We start from the raw sequence: 16,102 nt of genomic DNA on the forward strand, positions 1-16,102 counted from the left end.
TATTTACAGATTTGAATGTGTGTTGGTTTTTCTTTTATGTTATAGTGCACAATGGAGTGCAAGAATGTGCCTCACACAATATGACTATATTAAGATAATTCATATAAAGAGATTAGTACAGTGCCTGGCACATAGTAAGTGCTCAGTAAATGTTCATTGCTGTGAATGAATGATGAATTCGACCACATAAAGGTTTAAGAGAAATCTGGCTCTGAACAAAGACAACAAGCTTGTGGGGGTGGGAAACATTGGTGGCAGCTCAGTAGGTAGTGGATTTCACCATAACTCATAACTCACTTTGGGGGTGGGGTCTTGGTGGGAGTGGAGGTAGGGGTGGAGTATGTGCTTTTGAGATGAGATAAATGGGGACCAGAAAATTTACAAAATCAATCCATCTGGACTTGCCTTGGTAGCTCTGTGGGCTGGAGAGTCGTTTAGATTCGCAGAGGTTGTGGTCCAATCCCCAGTCAGGGCACATCCAAGAATGCCTAATGTGGAACCAGGTTCTAAAAATGTCGAACCGCATGGTAAACGATGCGAATAGCATCCACGGCACCAACCCTCAATATCTGTTGGAGAAGATCATTTGGACTCGAATCTATGAGTCCAAGTACTGGAAAGAGGAGTGCTTTGGACTGATGGCTAAACTGGTAGTCGATAAAGCAATGGAGTTAAGGTTTGTGGGTGGCAACCTGAGGCCAATTCCCTTTCTGTTTTTGACCTTGAAGTTGCTGCAGATTCAACTGGAGGATAGCATTGTTGAGTTTATAAAAAATGAAGACTTCAAATACGTTTGCATGTTGGGAGTACTTTACATGAGACTGACAGGCACTGCAATTGATTACTACAAATTCTTGGAGCCTCTGAACAATGACTATAGAAAAATTAAGAGCCAGAACCGAAATGAGGAGTTTGAACTTATGCAGGTAGACTAATTCATTGATGAATTTCTGCACAGTGAGAAAGTCTGCGATATCATTCTGCCCCAGCTACAGAAACGCTATGTGCTAGAGAAAACTGACCAATTGGCACCTCGGGTTAGTGCTCTAGAACAGGACTTGGATGAGACATGAGTGAAGAGGATGAGAAGTTTCAGAGGTGTCAGGGGCAGAAACAGAATATTGGGGACAAGCTACAATTATAAGAAATATTAATCATGCTCTGTTAACCATGATGGTGCTGTTCTGATTAGAGAAAGCACATTCTAACCCGGCTGAGAGTTGTACACCCTAGGACATAGGAGCTAACATTGGAATGCAGTCTATCCTCCTTTCCTGAGAACTGCCTATCACTATGGAAAGATTTACAACCTCATAGCGGAAACAGTCTAGTCCTGGAGGCACCAGCTCTTTATCACCCTCAGCCCCTATTGCCTATTATCTGGTCCCAGAGTGCAAGGAGGCGCCCAGAGGCACCCGCCCTCTGTGACACCCACCCCATCCCGCATGACTTGTAACCTGTAATGATTATATTGTGCCTACTTCCCCATGCCTGTAATTCCTACTTTCCCAGGTAACCTTTGCCCTTCTACCCAATATAAGCAGCTAGCTTATGGGGAGAGGTGAAGCAAATTTTTGTGGATGACCTACTGCTCTCCCATACTGCCAGCATTATTGGAATGAACACTCATGTATGATTCAACCCTGTCTCTGCTTAATTGGATGAATTAGTGATAAGCAGCCAGGACCCCTTGGTTGTTGGTTATGGAGGGTACCATCACCTGATCACCACTGGAGGAGCTACTGAGACTTGGACAAGCCCCGTCATTCTCCCACACTGTGCTACAGGAGAAGTAAGAGCTGGTCTCCTGGAAGGCTGAGTAGGTTTCCCAAGAGGAGGAGCCCCTCCCTTCACTGCCTAGAGAGGCATCAGAGCAAGAGTCCAAGACCTCACAGATCCCCTTAGTCACAGACACAGGGGCCACTCAAAATTTCCAGAAAATCTACAAAAACCCACAAGAAGAACTGGAGAGGAAAGGAGTAATGGAATCAGATTGGGGTTAGTCCAAATGGCCTGCAGATATGAAGTCATCTCTCTGTGTGGAAGGATTAAGATCTACTCCTGAGGCAGCTATGAGAATACTTTAGGGTGTTTTTTTTTTCCCTAAAAGAATCCACATTTTTTTCTTATTAAACGAAAGCGGTACTGGAAAAAAAAAATGTCCATTGCTGTTTCTCTTTACTTTCTTCCACTTCCTTGATTTTCTCTTTCTTAATTGAAAAAGGGTGTTTTCCGGTTCTCAACATAATAAATGCCATATATGACAAAACCACAGCCAACATAATACTCAATGGGCAAAAACTAAAACCATTTCCCCTAAGAACAGGAACAAGACAGGGATGCCCACTCTCACCACTCCTGTTCGACATAGTACTGGAAGTACTAGCCATTGTGATCAGACAAGAAGAAGAAATGAAAGGCATCCAAATAGGAAAAGAAGAAGTAAAGCTGTCCTTATTTGCAGATGACATGATACTGTACAAAGAAAACCCTAAAGACTCCATCAAAAAATTATTAGACTTAATAAATGAATTCGACAATGTAGCAGGATACAAAATTAACGCCAAGAAATCTATGGCATTTCTATACACCAATAGTGAACTTACAGAAAGAGAGACTGCCCCGACCCGCGGGGCAACAACACGGACACCAGAGACGAACCTAAGAGAATGAGACAAACAAGGGACGCGGAGAATGGAGGCAAGACAAATGGGTTTCTGATCAAGCCTCAAATTTTTATTCTTACAGCAGTGCCTTATATCCAAGTCAGGGAGTGGGAGGTGGGGCGCGGGGAGTGAACTGTGGACCTATCAGTGCTTGCCAGCAGGGGCTGCAGGCAGGGGAGGGGGTATGAGGAAGTTCTAGAAGGGGAGATGTCTAGGAGGGATAGGGGCTGAGCGGATCATGTGGACTTAGATAATTTGGCTAAGGTCGTAAAGGGTGTTGACTATAGATAAAGGATGGGGCGGTTGAAGGGCAGCTATGCGAAGAATGCTTTGTCCTCAGGCATGAGGAAGTAAGCCAATGGTGAGGACTAAGTTTCCATGAGGTTCTGTTTCATTAGCTTACTGAAATAATGTTAGAATTAATTTTTCATTGACTCTTGGCTCCTGACATCTCCTCCCTCTCTGTTTAAGAGAAGGGAGTGGGCCTTAACCAACCAGGGAGACATTGACCTGGTTCCTCCCGTGGGCTTTGTATGCCCACCATGTGTGGCTCTTGACATCTTTTGGGGAGGAGAGGCAGAGCCATTATTTTTATTGATGTCAACCTCTATGCAAACCAGGTGTACTCTCAGGGAAATCCAGAGGAGGTTGAAAATGTTTGAACCTTCCCTTGCAATGCTTTGCTCTGCACCCGGTTTGATACCCATACCTCTGGCTCTGGCCAGAGCGTAGGTAAGCATCCCTCTGGTTAAGATGCTGTCCCCGTAGGGAAGGAGCGAGTCTGGGTCTGGAGGTTTTCGCGCTCTTGGTAAACCGAGTCCCACCTATCAGCCATTTCCAGGCGTTGATAGTGAACCTGGATGCGTTTTACTAAAGCTGAATCTATTTGCTATTTTACAAGGTCGGTTATTTTTCTAAATGCCCAAGGGCCAAATGTCTTCATGGCTGGAGCATTCCTGTTAATTCCTCTCTGTTGCAGGAGTCCACATGGTCTAGGAGTTGTTTTCTGAAAATATACAAACACATTCTCGACCAAAAGTTAATAGAGGAATCTTTTCTATAAATTTTACTTGGGATCCTTTATTTTTTGCCCAAACAATTTTCCTTTGGCTTATTTTGACACCATATATGTTTTTCATGGGTGTCCTGCTGTATGAAAATTAATTTTCAAAGTAAAAAATTTTTTCTAGATGTAATTTACTTACAGGATATTTTTTCTTACATGGTATTTTTCCACTATCCCCCTTTTTTATTTAATTTTTAGGAGGCTTTGGAAGATTTTTATAATGCAGTCTTGATAACTTTAAATTTTAATTTTTGCACAAAATATGACTGCTTTAGGTTCATTGCATGTTAAGTAATTTTACCATGAAATGAACTATCAATAGATATTTTGGTTAATACTTTAGAAACAGCTTTTGTACAATTACATTTTTTTGAATATTGACTTATTTCATTTAGCTAATTTAAATTAATTTGAAAACTTGACTATTTTGCTGTCAAATTTAATACTCTAACAACAATCTTAGTTTACTCTGTAAATATTAATGGAAAGGATTATTTTGCATCCTTGAGAAAGCCCTGATCATTTCTGGATTTAGGCTGGATTTTGATATAGGGCAGCTGCCATCAGCCAACTCTCTGTTGCCTGGAATTCAATCCAAGCTGGGCCAAGTCTCTGTATGTTGCCTGGGTCCCGATTTAAGCTGGCATGGGAAGCGTGAAGCAGCCATGGGGCAGGAGAACTCCCTCAGAAGGGGCGAGTGTTCAAGCCCCTGCAATGTTGGGGGGGGTGAGGTTCTGTGCCCCACCTCTGTTGACCCCCAAGTTCTCTCCTGATGGCCCCTCTGCGACTGTGCCTGTCTTAGGTTGTTCCTCCCTTGAGGAATCTTACCCGTCTATGGCTAACCAGCCATCCTCCGGGGCCAAGCAGGGTGATGTGAGGTTCAGTTCTGTCTCCTTGGTAGCCTACGCCCCTATGGCCTCCATGCCCAGCACCTGCCTTGGGATCCCCTCGCCTGCTGGTGGGGCCCTGGCATTGATCACAGATCTTGGGGTACCCAGGTTTCTTCTCCAGGGAGGGCCCATCTCACGCCATTGGGCGAGAGACAGATCCATGGTACCAGTCATTATGAGGCTTTAACCTCAGCATGAACAGAAAACTCAGGCAACAGCTGTGGGCAAATGGATTGTGAGAAGAGGGTCCCTCTTGGCAAAAAGAGCAAGAAGGGTCAATATAGAATGCTCAAATGCTTTCCCAAGGGGCCTTCCACACAGTGGAAGGGATTAAATTCTTTCATGTCCTTTTTAAATTGCTGCCAAACATTCAAAGAATTAATTTGTAAGTTTGGGATAATTGTACAATGTGCTGTTGTAAAATATCAAAAATTATAATGAAATTGTAAAATATCATGTAAGAATATTTTTTGTTCTAGGCCATGGCAATTCAATCTCAAACTGGCTATCAATTTCCTTTCATATAGAAAAGGTCTTAACCAGTTAAAGTCTCCTAATAATTTCTAAAAGTCATTTAATCTTTTCTTATCTACACCTTCTGAGGCCTAATGCATTGGTTATCAATTACAGTCTCTATGATATTTGAAGGAAACCTCTATTTCCTTCCAAAATAATTTTCAGGTTACAGAGAGTTTCATTTAAATATCTGTCTTTCTTTTTATAACAAGCAACCTGTATGGTTACAGCTTGAAAGGCAAGCCTCAGGCGACTAGCTAGCTATATTACAAGTATTCTTACAGTAAGGCTGACTACTAATTTACTTTCAGATTTAACATTTTAATAACAATTTTCAGTTTATACTGTAAATGTTAGTGAAATAGAATTTAAAATCTTAAAATTTCTTTTTTATAAATTTATAATTATATTTTTAAAGTATCCTCTTAGGCTTATTTGAATATACAGAGGGATCATGGGAAGCCTTCAGTAACCCTTTTAGAAAACTTATTTAAATTGCTTACAAAGACATTGGCTTATTTAAAGGAAGGGGACTGGCCTTTGTTATTACAAGATGGTGGGCAGTAACCACGTGGCCAGAGAGGCAGGCAAGATGGCGGCTGCCTCACAAGCGGCAAATGTTGCCCTGCCTCTAGCTTAATTAAGAATGCAGACTGGTGCAGCCACTGTGGAAAACAGTATGGCGTTTCCTCAAAAAGTTAAAAATGGAACTCCCATTTGACCCAGTAATCCCACTTCTAGGACTATATCCCCAGAAATCAGAAACACCAATCAGAAAGGACATATACACACCTATGTTCATAGCAGCACAATTTACAATAGCTAAGATTTGGAAATAGCCTAAGTGCCCATCAGCAGATGAGTGGATTAAAAAGCGGTGGTACATCTACACAATGGAATACTACGCTGCAGTAAAAAAGCAAGAATTCTTACCCTTTGCAACATCATGGAGGGACCTAGATAGCATTATGCCAAGTGAAATAAGCCAGTCAGAGAAAGATAAATATCACATGATCTCACTCATATGTGGAATATAATGAACAACATAAACTGGTGAACAAAAATGGAGCCAGAGACAGAGGAGCATCGAACAGCCTGTCAAACGTCAGAGGGAAAGCAGGGGAAGGGGCGGGTAAGAGATCAACCAAAGGACTGGTATGCATGCATATAAACATAACCAATGGACACAGATACCAGGGGGTTGAGAGCATGTGCTGGGGGGTGGGGGTGGCCAGGGAGAGGTCAATGGGGGGGGCAGGAAAGGAGACATATGTCAATAAAGAATTTTTTAAAAAAAGAAAAGAAAAAGGGTGTTTTCTTTTTCAGAACCAAAAGTTTGTTGCATTCCGCCTTTATTTGTACCCAAAATCTTTCTGTCCACGAAATTATCTGGGCGAGGGGCCTTCCTTTCTTGCCCTACCTTCTGTTCCACCAGGAACCCATATAGTCAAACAGATGGAAAGTCTAATCCACATCTGCAATGGGGATACTAATCCCTCCCCAGAGGCCCCACAGGACTGCACTGCCCTCTCCCTAGGCTGCCAGAAGGATAAACTAAGATATGGTAGTGTGGGGCACTGAGTGCAAAGTCAGTAAGGACAAAATGTGACAGAAGTAGGCAATGCAGCTATTCAACCAGAGTGTGGCGCTCTGTTCTCTTCCTCTCATTTGATCAAAATTGTTTTGGGACCAGTATTTCTGTTTTTCCCTTTATGTTCTACAATTTCATTGACATCTTCTAAAATAATTACTATGGACAGCTTCCTTTGAAGACATTTTTCTTCAGTGAAATCCTGGGGCCAACAATGTAAGCTTTCTTTCTGGGCCTCCTTTTCCCAGTGGCTCTTTAACTGTGGTTTATGTCTGGTGTCTTTCCCATGTAACTAAAGGGCCTTTGCTATTATAAAACAGGAAGGCATCTCACTCCAGGGACCACCTGAGTGTCGTATAACATGGTACAGATTCGTTGGTTGGTACTTTTCCAACAATCTGTGTTTCTAGATGCAGACGCACAGCCCCTAGTACCTCTCCACAACACAGGCGATGGTACATGGAAAAACATGAACTGCTTTCCAGATATTCATTTCCTGGGTGGGGCCATCATGGGCACAGAGCCTGTCCTCAAACCACCACTTTCAGCTGCTACAGGTCATCTGCAACTGTCTCAACAAGTTTTCTAGTGTTTTAAATTAAATGTCTGTGTAGAATTCTGACTTGGCAGAAAGCAAACAAATAGAATACTGCTCGTTTTTTTTATGGAACTTGGTGTCTCAAACCTCAGGCACATTAAGTGATGGCACTTGTTTGATATAGACACTTAGATATTTTATTTAACAAACACTTAGAGCACTTACTCTGAGCAGGAACTGTTCTGGATGCTTTCCAGTCATGAGTCATCCACTGAATCTGAGTTACCCTAATCCTGGAGAGGGGAGCCCAGTGATACTTGATTGGAAAATAACGACAACTTTATGAGGAAGCCCCGAGGCTCAGAGTAGAGAAGTCATCAGTGGTGGCACATCTGACTCCAGATTCCATGCTCTTAGCCATTGTCAAAGGGCACCTGGAGGCACCTAGAGATCAGACCCCAAGAGCTACCACAGGGAAGCCTCATCTTGGCATCTACCAAGACCTGCAGATGTGGACAAAGTCTGCCTATGAAAGGCACCCAGTAAATGCTTGTGGAATGCATTAGGACATCTGCCATTATCCTAGGCATGGAGGAATGTTGAAGTATAGAAGGTCCAAGCTAAAAGGACCTTTAGATATCATCTAATTCATTTCTGCCAATTACAGATGGAAAGATGGAGGCCTGACACAAGAAGGGACTTGCCCATAGACATTTATTATGTGCAAGACACTTATTATGTGCAAGGGACTTACTCTTCCAGAGCTCATAGTCATAGAACCAAGGACAAACACTAAGCAGGACTTAAATGATAAAGCTATAATGCTCAATGATTAAATCTTACACTTGCAGACAAAGTTGAAATATAAACCTCTAGATAATAAAGTGCATCATCCCCAAGACGAAATTTGGCCCCTGGGGCTGCAGTGGATAGAACACAAAGCAAACACTGATTTAAAGATGGTGAAGTGCATGTTGGTGGGAATTCAGATTGGTGTAGCCACTATGGAAAACATTATGGAAGTTCCTCAAAAAAAAAAAAAAAAAGGAACTGCCTTATGACCCAACAATTCGACTTCTGGAACTAGCTAGAGCTCCGAAGAAACCCAAAACATTAAATCAAAAGAATATATGTACCCTTATATTCATTGCAGTGTTATTCACAATAGCCAAAGTATGGAAGCAACCCACTTGCCCATCAATAGACAAATGGATAAAAGAAGCTTGTGGCATATATATACAATGGAATATTTACTCGGCCATAAAAAGGAGTAACATCTCATCATTTGTGATAGCATGGATGGATCAAGAGGTTATTACGTTAAGTGAAATAAGTCAATCAGAGAAAGACAAATACTGTGTGATTTCACTTTTATGTGAAATCTAAAGAACAAAATAAATGAAAAAACAAAACAGAAATTGACTCATAGATACAGAGAACAGACTGATGGTTGCTAAAGGAAAGGGTGGTTGGTGTTAGGGTGAAAAGGTGAAGGGATTGAGAAATACAGATTGGTAGTTACAAAATAGTCATGGGGAGGTAAAGTACAGCATAAGAAATATAGTCATTAATATTGTAAAACTGTGTATGGTGTCAGGGGAAAACTTTGTAAAGTATATGATTGATTATCTAAACACTATGTTATACACCTGAAATTAATACAAAATAACATTGAAAGTAAACTGTGATAGAAAAATGAAATTTAAAAAGAGTCAAAAAAAGAAAATTAAAAAAAGAAATTTAAGATGGTGAGCCCAGCTGGCATGGCTCAGTGGTTGAGTGTTAATCTATGAACCAGAAGGTCATGGTTCAATTCCTGGTCAGGGCACATGCCCGGGTTGCAGGCTCGATCCCCAGTGTGGGGCATGCAGGAGGCAGCCGATCAATGATTCTCTCTCATTATTAATATTTCTCTCTCTCTCCCTTCCTTTCTGAAATCAATAAAAAGTTTAAAAAGATGGTAAAGTGCACAAACTATAGTGTGCTCTTGTTTGTACTGAATCCACATATGTGAAAGAACAGAAAGAAAAATACATTTACCCATACATAGGCTTGCTTGGAAATAAGAAGTGCACCCAAAACTGAAAAATTACCAGAATATAGATAACAGGCAGGAGCTACAGAGAGACTACGGAACATTCTACCACAGAAAGGTGGTGGAATTATGTCTTTTTCTTACTTCTGTTTTTATGTTTACTGTCCACATTTTACATAATTAGCATGTATACATTTATGATGGAAAAGTAAGTTTTGTCCTTAAAATAGTCTCTGTAAATAGTAAAAGAAAAAAAAAAGGAAGAAAAGGAAAGAATAATGATCAGATTTACTGGGTCATAAACTTATCTCTGTTACCACTCCCTGCTGGCCTTGGCATTAGCCCTTCTCTTCTCTGGGTCTCCTTTTCTTCCTTTATAGAAGGCAAGGACACTGGGCCATCTTACAGCAAACTTCTGGTGGTCATATCCTGAGGACAGGTCATTTGGGAGTGGGTGAGGGAGCATTTTAAAGGGGATTTGTCCTGCCTCTAGGCAGGAGATTCAAATGTGATTTGTTTTGTTGCCATAATTTTTGTTATGATTGATTTTGTTACTAGTTTTATTGTTGTTTCTCCTCAATGTCACTGGAGGTCCAGCTAGAACTTCTGCTCTAATACTGACCTTCTCTCCTGGAGCCTTGGACTGTACAAGCCAACAGAAATCCCAAAGCCTCTAGAATTCTTTTATTTAATCACTAGAGGCCCAGTGCATGATTGAATCATGCACGTGTAGGATCACTTTCGATCGCAGGGGAGCTGGGTGCCTGTCCACTGGTGCACCAGGCCTTTCAGAAGCCTCCGACTCCGCTTTTGATGGTCCGCGGTGGGACATGAGCTTGCTGCCCCAGAGGCCCCTTCTGTTCCGCAGCACAGCCAAGGCGCAGACACTGAGCTCGCACCACCGCTGGCAACACGAGCTCAGCGTCCCACTGGCCCAATCGGCTACCCCGGCCACCCCGAGTCCCGCCCCCTGCGCCTCCCGCTGGCCCAATCGTGGCGTAGCAGAGTGATGGTAATTTACATATTACCATTTTATTAGGTAGGATGGAGTAAGTTGGTCTTTCTTGTGGACCTCATCAACCCCAACAACTCTCTAGAATCACAAATATCTCCCAAGTAGAAGAACCCCCAAATCCACATGAAAGTTAAAGTTAACAAACAAAATTGCCTTTCACCTTCCCTTCTTTTCCTTTTTTTCCCCTATTTTTTTCAAGAAAACATTTTCTTTCATTTCCATTATACAAGCAATACATTATCATTGTAGAGCAATTAGAAAAAAAGATTTGAGTTTATCTGTATGGGGTAATAATATGCAGCTATTGAAGGGCATGCATACTTTTTAAGCTTAGGTAAATCTATATGTATTGGCATAGAACTATGCCCATGACATATTGTTTAGTGAAAAAAAGCAAGTTACAGCACAGTGTATATAGTGTGATCCCATTTGTATTAAAATATACATACATATCTTTATATGTGTGTACAAATGTCTGGAAACATATATACCAACCTGTCCACAACAGTCCTCTCTTGAGAGTGCAGTGGTGATATGGAAAGTGTCTATATATTTCTGTCTGGTTTGAATTTTTACAGTTACTAATTATGTAAAATGTGGACAGTAAACATAAAAACAAATTTTTTAAATCTAAGAAAGTAAAAAAATAAATGCAGCAAAAGAACTAGTATGAATATTTTACATTGAAATGAAAAATATCAATTAGGCAAAAGAAAAAACTCATGTATAATCCTTACTTCTCCTTCCCTGACTTGAGGCAATCACTGTGAATATTTTGTTGCATAGCCCAATCTATTTTGTAAACATGTAATGCATATATTACTTTTATTTACATAAAGGGATTAACTTATGCATGCTATTTTCATTTATCCTGCTTTTCTCGCCTAATAATATAGCATGGACATCTTTCCAAATCAATGAAAATACATTTTTTGAAAATCATTTTAAATGGTTTTCTATTTAGTTGTTTTCTTTTTATGTCCCTTTTTTTTTTAAGCTACTGTCAACATCCCTGGGCAGTTAAATCTTTGCACACTCATAGTATTATATCCTTAGGATAAATTACTAAAAATGAAACTTCTGTATACCGAGATGTGCAATGTTTGCTAAGGATTTTAATCTATGACATCAAATTGCCTTCTGGAAAGGCCTTGCCAATGCTCCCTCCCTCAGCAGTGTGTGGGCCAACCTGGTCTTCACATCATCTCTCCCCTCCATGAGTTAGTTCCACTCTGAAATTTTTGTTCCTTTGGTAGTTGAAAAAAATATATAATCTCTGTGTTGTTTTAATGATTACTATTAGGGCTGGGCATTTCTTACTGTTTCTCTGTCACCTGTTTGTCTTTTGATCAGTTGCTTGTTCATGTATTTTTCCAATATTCCCACTGGGATGTTTGTTTTTTCTATTGATTTGTAAAAGCTCCTAATATGTTAAGGCTATTAATCACTGTCTTTCAAATATGTCATTTTGCTAAGTATGTTATTTAGTTTTTAACTTTGTCTATGATTTTTTTAAATCTTCATCTGAAGATATTTTTTTATTGATTTGAGAGAGGGGGAGAGAGAGAGAAAGAGAGAGAGAGAGAGAGAGAGAGAGAGAGAGAGAGAGAGAGAGAGAAACATTGATCAGTTGTCTTCCATCCAGGACCAAACCTGAAACCTAGTATGTACCCTGATCAGAAATCAAACCTGCCACCTTTTGGTGAATGGGTCTACACTCCATCCAACTGAGCCACCCAACCAGGGCTATGATTTTTTAATGCACAAAAGTTTTTAAACTTTGAAATAAATGTATCAATCTTTTCCTTTATAGTGTCTGTGTTTGGTGTTATATTTAGAATAGCTGCCCACTCCAAGACTATATAAATATTTACCAATACTTTCATCTAGTGTGACATTAAACTCTTCAGTCCATCTGGATGTTACTTGAATGTATGAAGTGAGATGGAGGTTTAAATATCCTTTTTTGAAATGGCTAGCTAATTGTCCCACCACCCATCCTGGCAGTTTCTCCACCTGTTTATTGGGAATGCTATCTTTATCACATCTACTGAACATCTCTTGCACATGGGTATGTGGCAGGAATTGCTCTCCTTTGTTATTTGTTCAAGACTAGAAGTTCAGAGTCGACTTTTGGGTTTCTACAGAGCCTTTTGTATCACATTGGCCATAAGTACAAAGGAGGCGAGGAGGCAGATACAGGAGATAGGCTTCGAGGGGAGTGGATGTGCAGCCATACACCCAGAAATGACCTTTTCTAGATATAACTCAGCTCGGATCACTTCCAGACCTCCAAAGTACCAGCCACTGTCCTGTAAACCCCCAAAGCCCACCTTTGGAATCAAAACTCCCTCCCTTCAGAGTCAAAACTCTTTCTGCTGGCTGGCACTGGTGGCCTCTGGGCGGCACTGTGGAGCCATTCTGTGCTGTATGGAGGTTGCATGCTGGAAGAAGCCATTCCAGGGTTCTCTGGGAACCCTGGGGTTCTAATAGCCTGGGCAAAGGGATGCAGGAAGAGGCCACCAGCTTGGCTTCCTCACTGTCCTTGGTACAGAACTACATTCTGTTTCTTAAAAAATGTAGGCATGGCCAAGTCTTCAGGAGCAAGGCCATTATGAAGGCACAACAGCCAAGGCTCTATAAATCACCCCAGTGGCAGCAGTACTGACAGTTCTCTGGCCAGTTTGCCTGTGTGCTGACCTTGAGGACCAGGCAAGATAGGGGAAGGACAGGGGCTGGAACTATGTAGGATTAGTAGGGACACCAGCAGATGCTCATTGAGATGCTCCTGGAAATACCTAGATCTTCCCAGTTTTGAGTTACTTTAAAAGACCTTTCACAGTCAGGGACTCCTTTAGGGAAGGAAGCTCCAGGCAAAATCATCTCCACCTTTTAAAACTCCAAGGACAGAGCTTGGTATGCAGCTCAAGAAATGTTTGTTAAACAAACAAGTGGTAAACCCCTTTGTGGGAACTTGAGCAGTTTTCTATCCCTCTCTGATGAACAACTATCAAGTAGTGCCAAATGTGAAGATTTTTAAAACATTGCGCTGCAAGTTCATCAAGCTGAGATGCGGAGGAGAGCTTTCCAGATGGAAAGATAGGTCACGTTCTCAGGAGTATTAAGAGAACATGTGTATCCAGGCGTAGGTTACACAGTGTGGCTGGCAGTCTGGAAAGGAGAAGGCTGGAGCCTGACAGGGTCGGTGCCAAAGGATTCACAGCAGGCAAGAGAGTAGATTTGTGCTCACTTTGAACGTGCTTTGAAAAGTTTCATGGGCTGAAACAGAGCTTGCGCTGGGAGGTAAAGGAATGGATGAGTTGAGAGATGCTAGAAGGCTGTTGCAGTCGTCTAGGAAGGAGATGAGGCAGCTCCTCTGGGACTTGAGAAATACTTTGAAGGTAGCCCCAGTACTTGTTGATGGGTGGCATTTATAGAGGGAGGAAAAGAGAAGAATCAAGGATAGGATCTAGGTTTTGGCTTGAATTTGGCCAAGGAATGCCTGAGGAGAAATGGATTTAAGGGTGGTATTAGAAAAATTATAGTACTTCCGCTGTGTCAGGACTTGTGTAAGTGCTTTATGTACAGTAACAGATATAATCCTCCTAACAACCCTATGAGGTAGGAGCCATTGTTATCATGCCCATTTTACAGATGAGAAATTAAGACACAGATAATGATTTGCCAAGGTCATATAGTAAATTAGTAGAGATGGGACACAAACCCAAGCAATCTACTCTAGGGTCAGTGTTCTTTTTGTTGTTGTTGTTGTTAATCCTCACCTGAGGATATTTTTCCATTGATTTTTTTTTTTTTTAGAGAGAGAGAGTGGAAGGGAGGGAGAGATACAGAGAGAATCATCAATGTGAGAGAGACACACCCACATCAATTGGTTGAGGGGATCAAGCCTGCAACCAAGGTACATGCCCTTAACTGGAATCAAACCCACAACCCTTCAGAGTCCATGGGCCAACGCTCTATCCACTGAGCCAAACTGGCTAGGGCTATGATCAGTATTCTTAACTACCATGCCATACTACCTCTCCATACTCACATTCTTGGGAATGAGGACTTGGGTTTTGGACAGGTTAAATTTGAGAGACCTGTTAGACATCCAAGTGGAGCGGTCCAGAACACAGATAGATAACAAGATTACCTGAGATGGTGGCTGTAATAGGTATGTATGGCTCTTGTTGTTGTTATGTGTAAAGGGCACTGAACATACATAATAAGCCTAAAGATAATAGCTGTCATCATTATCAAGAAGTTCTACAGGCACTTCAAATACAACTTGCCCAAATGAAACATCTTTCTCCTCAGAAATGAACTCCTCTTCCGCTCTTTCTTTTAGTTAATCAAACTGGAAATGTGGTGTCAGCCTCTATTTCTTCATCTTGATCATCTGCCATATCCAATAACCACCAAGTCCTATCCACCTGGATTCTAAACTGAACCTGGTATTATTTTTCTCTTCCTCTCTGCCCCCACTACTATTTCCCCCAACAAACCTTCCTCTCTTTTTTTTTTAATTTTTAAGTTGTTCATTTAATTAAGTTTAATTAATGAACCAACCAATGTGTATTGTTCTTGGATTTTTCATTTTGCCAAAGACAACTAAGACTTGGTCAGTTACGTGACCTGGTCTGTGGGCCCACACTGGGGACACAGGGCATGCAGGAGCTGGTGGGTCAGTAACCACTATAGAAATATCTACAAAGGATATATAGCTAAGTAAAGAAAACAAGGCACAGAATAATGCATACAGTATGCAATCTTTTGTGTAAAGAAAATGGAGATTTGGATATATACATACATATATATATATATCATATAATATATATATATGTGTGTGTGTGTGTGAGTGTGTGTGTGTGTATGAAAAATTAAAGGAAAAAGTAAAAGCCACTGCCTGTAGATGAACAGAAAGAATGGGGAGAGAATACAGTGATAGAAGTTAAATCTCTCTAAATCTAACTTGTTTCATAGTTTCAGATTTAGAACTGTTTAATATTCCATATAATTTTAAAGCAAAATTAAATCAAAGAGGGAAAAAATCAATCCCTTAAAATTGAAAAATTCAAAGAAATAAACCTGTCTATCAAGTTGATGGCATAATCATACAACACAGAATAATTTGAAGATTTTGAAACACAATATTTTGACTACATATCCCTGGTGGAATATATACTGAAGACAAGAAGAAAGAAAAATTAAATTGTATTCAGTCTTTTGTTAGTATTTATGATGGTATTGTCATTTTAACACACACATATTAGAATAAACCAAATCATATATACCATATTTTCCGGTGTATAAGACGACTTTTTAACCCGGGAAAATCTTCTATACGCCCAGTCATCTTATACGCCAGAAAATATGGTATGTATATATTTATATACACACAAAGCAAATAAGTAATAATGTTAATGTTATTAGGAACAACAATTTTCAGCATAAAAGAGATAGTATAAAAACACAGATGTTGAGTAAAATAATCTTCCTAAGATTTGAAATTATCAGTATCAATCCTTTACTTTTACTTTCTAAAAGGTGCATATTTCCTAACTCTATCCACTGAAAAAGCAAGGAAACAATGCAACCCGGTAGTAATGAACATTCTTAATGTCCAGTTTGTGGTCTTTAAATATTATTTCCCACTGAAACATGCCAGGGCTCCTTGGGGGAAAACAAGGTTGATTCCAGATCTTTGGCAGAAAATATACAACATGAGATGAAAACCTTTTATGGTGTCTAGAATTATCAAAAATTACTAGAGTCAAGTCAA

General features: G+C 40.5%; 1 pseudogene across 1 annotated transcript; it reads left to right on the top strand.

Annotated features, from left to right (window-relative positions):
- Positions 1-512: 512 nt before the first annotated feature.
- LOC307095161 (pre-mRNA-splicing factor 38A-like) lies at positions 513-1,983 on the top strand (annotated as a pseudogene). The gene is made up of 2 exons: positions 513-1,098; positions 1,671-1,983. The product of its transcript is annotated as a pre-mRNA-splicing factor 38A-like (transcript).
- Positions 1,984-16,102: the final 14,119 nt, after the last annotated feature.

This window comes from Cnephaeus nilssonii (genome assembly GCF_951640355.1).
Source record: "Cnephaeus nilssonii genome assembly, chromosome: X".
NCBI classification, from domain to species: Eukaryota; Metazoa; Chordata; class Mammalia; order Chiroptera; family Vespertilionidae; genus Cnephaeus; species Cnephaeus nilssonii.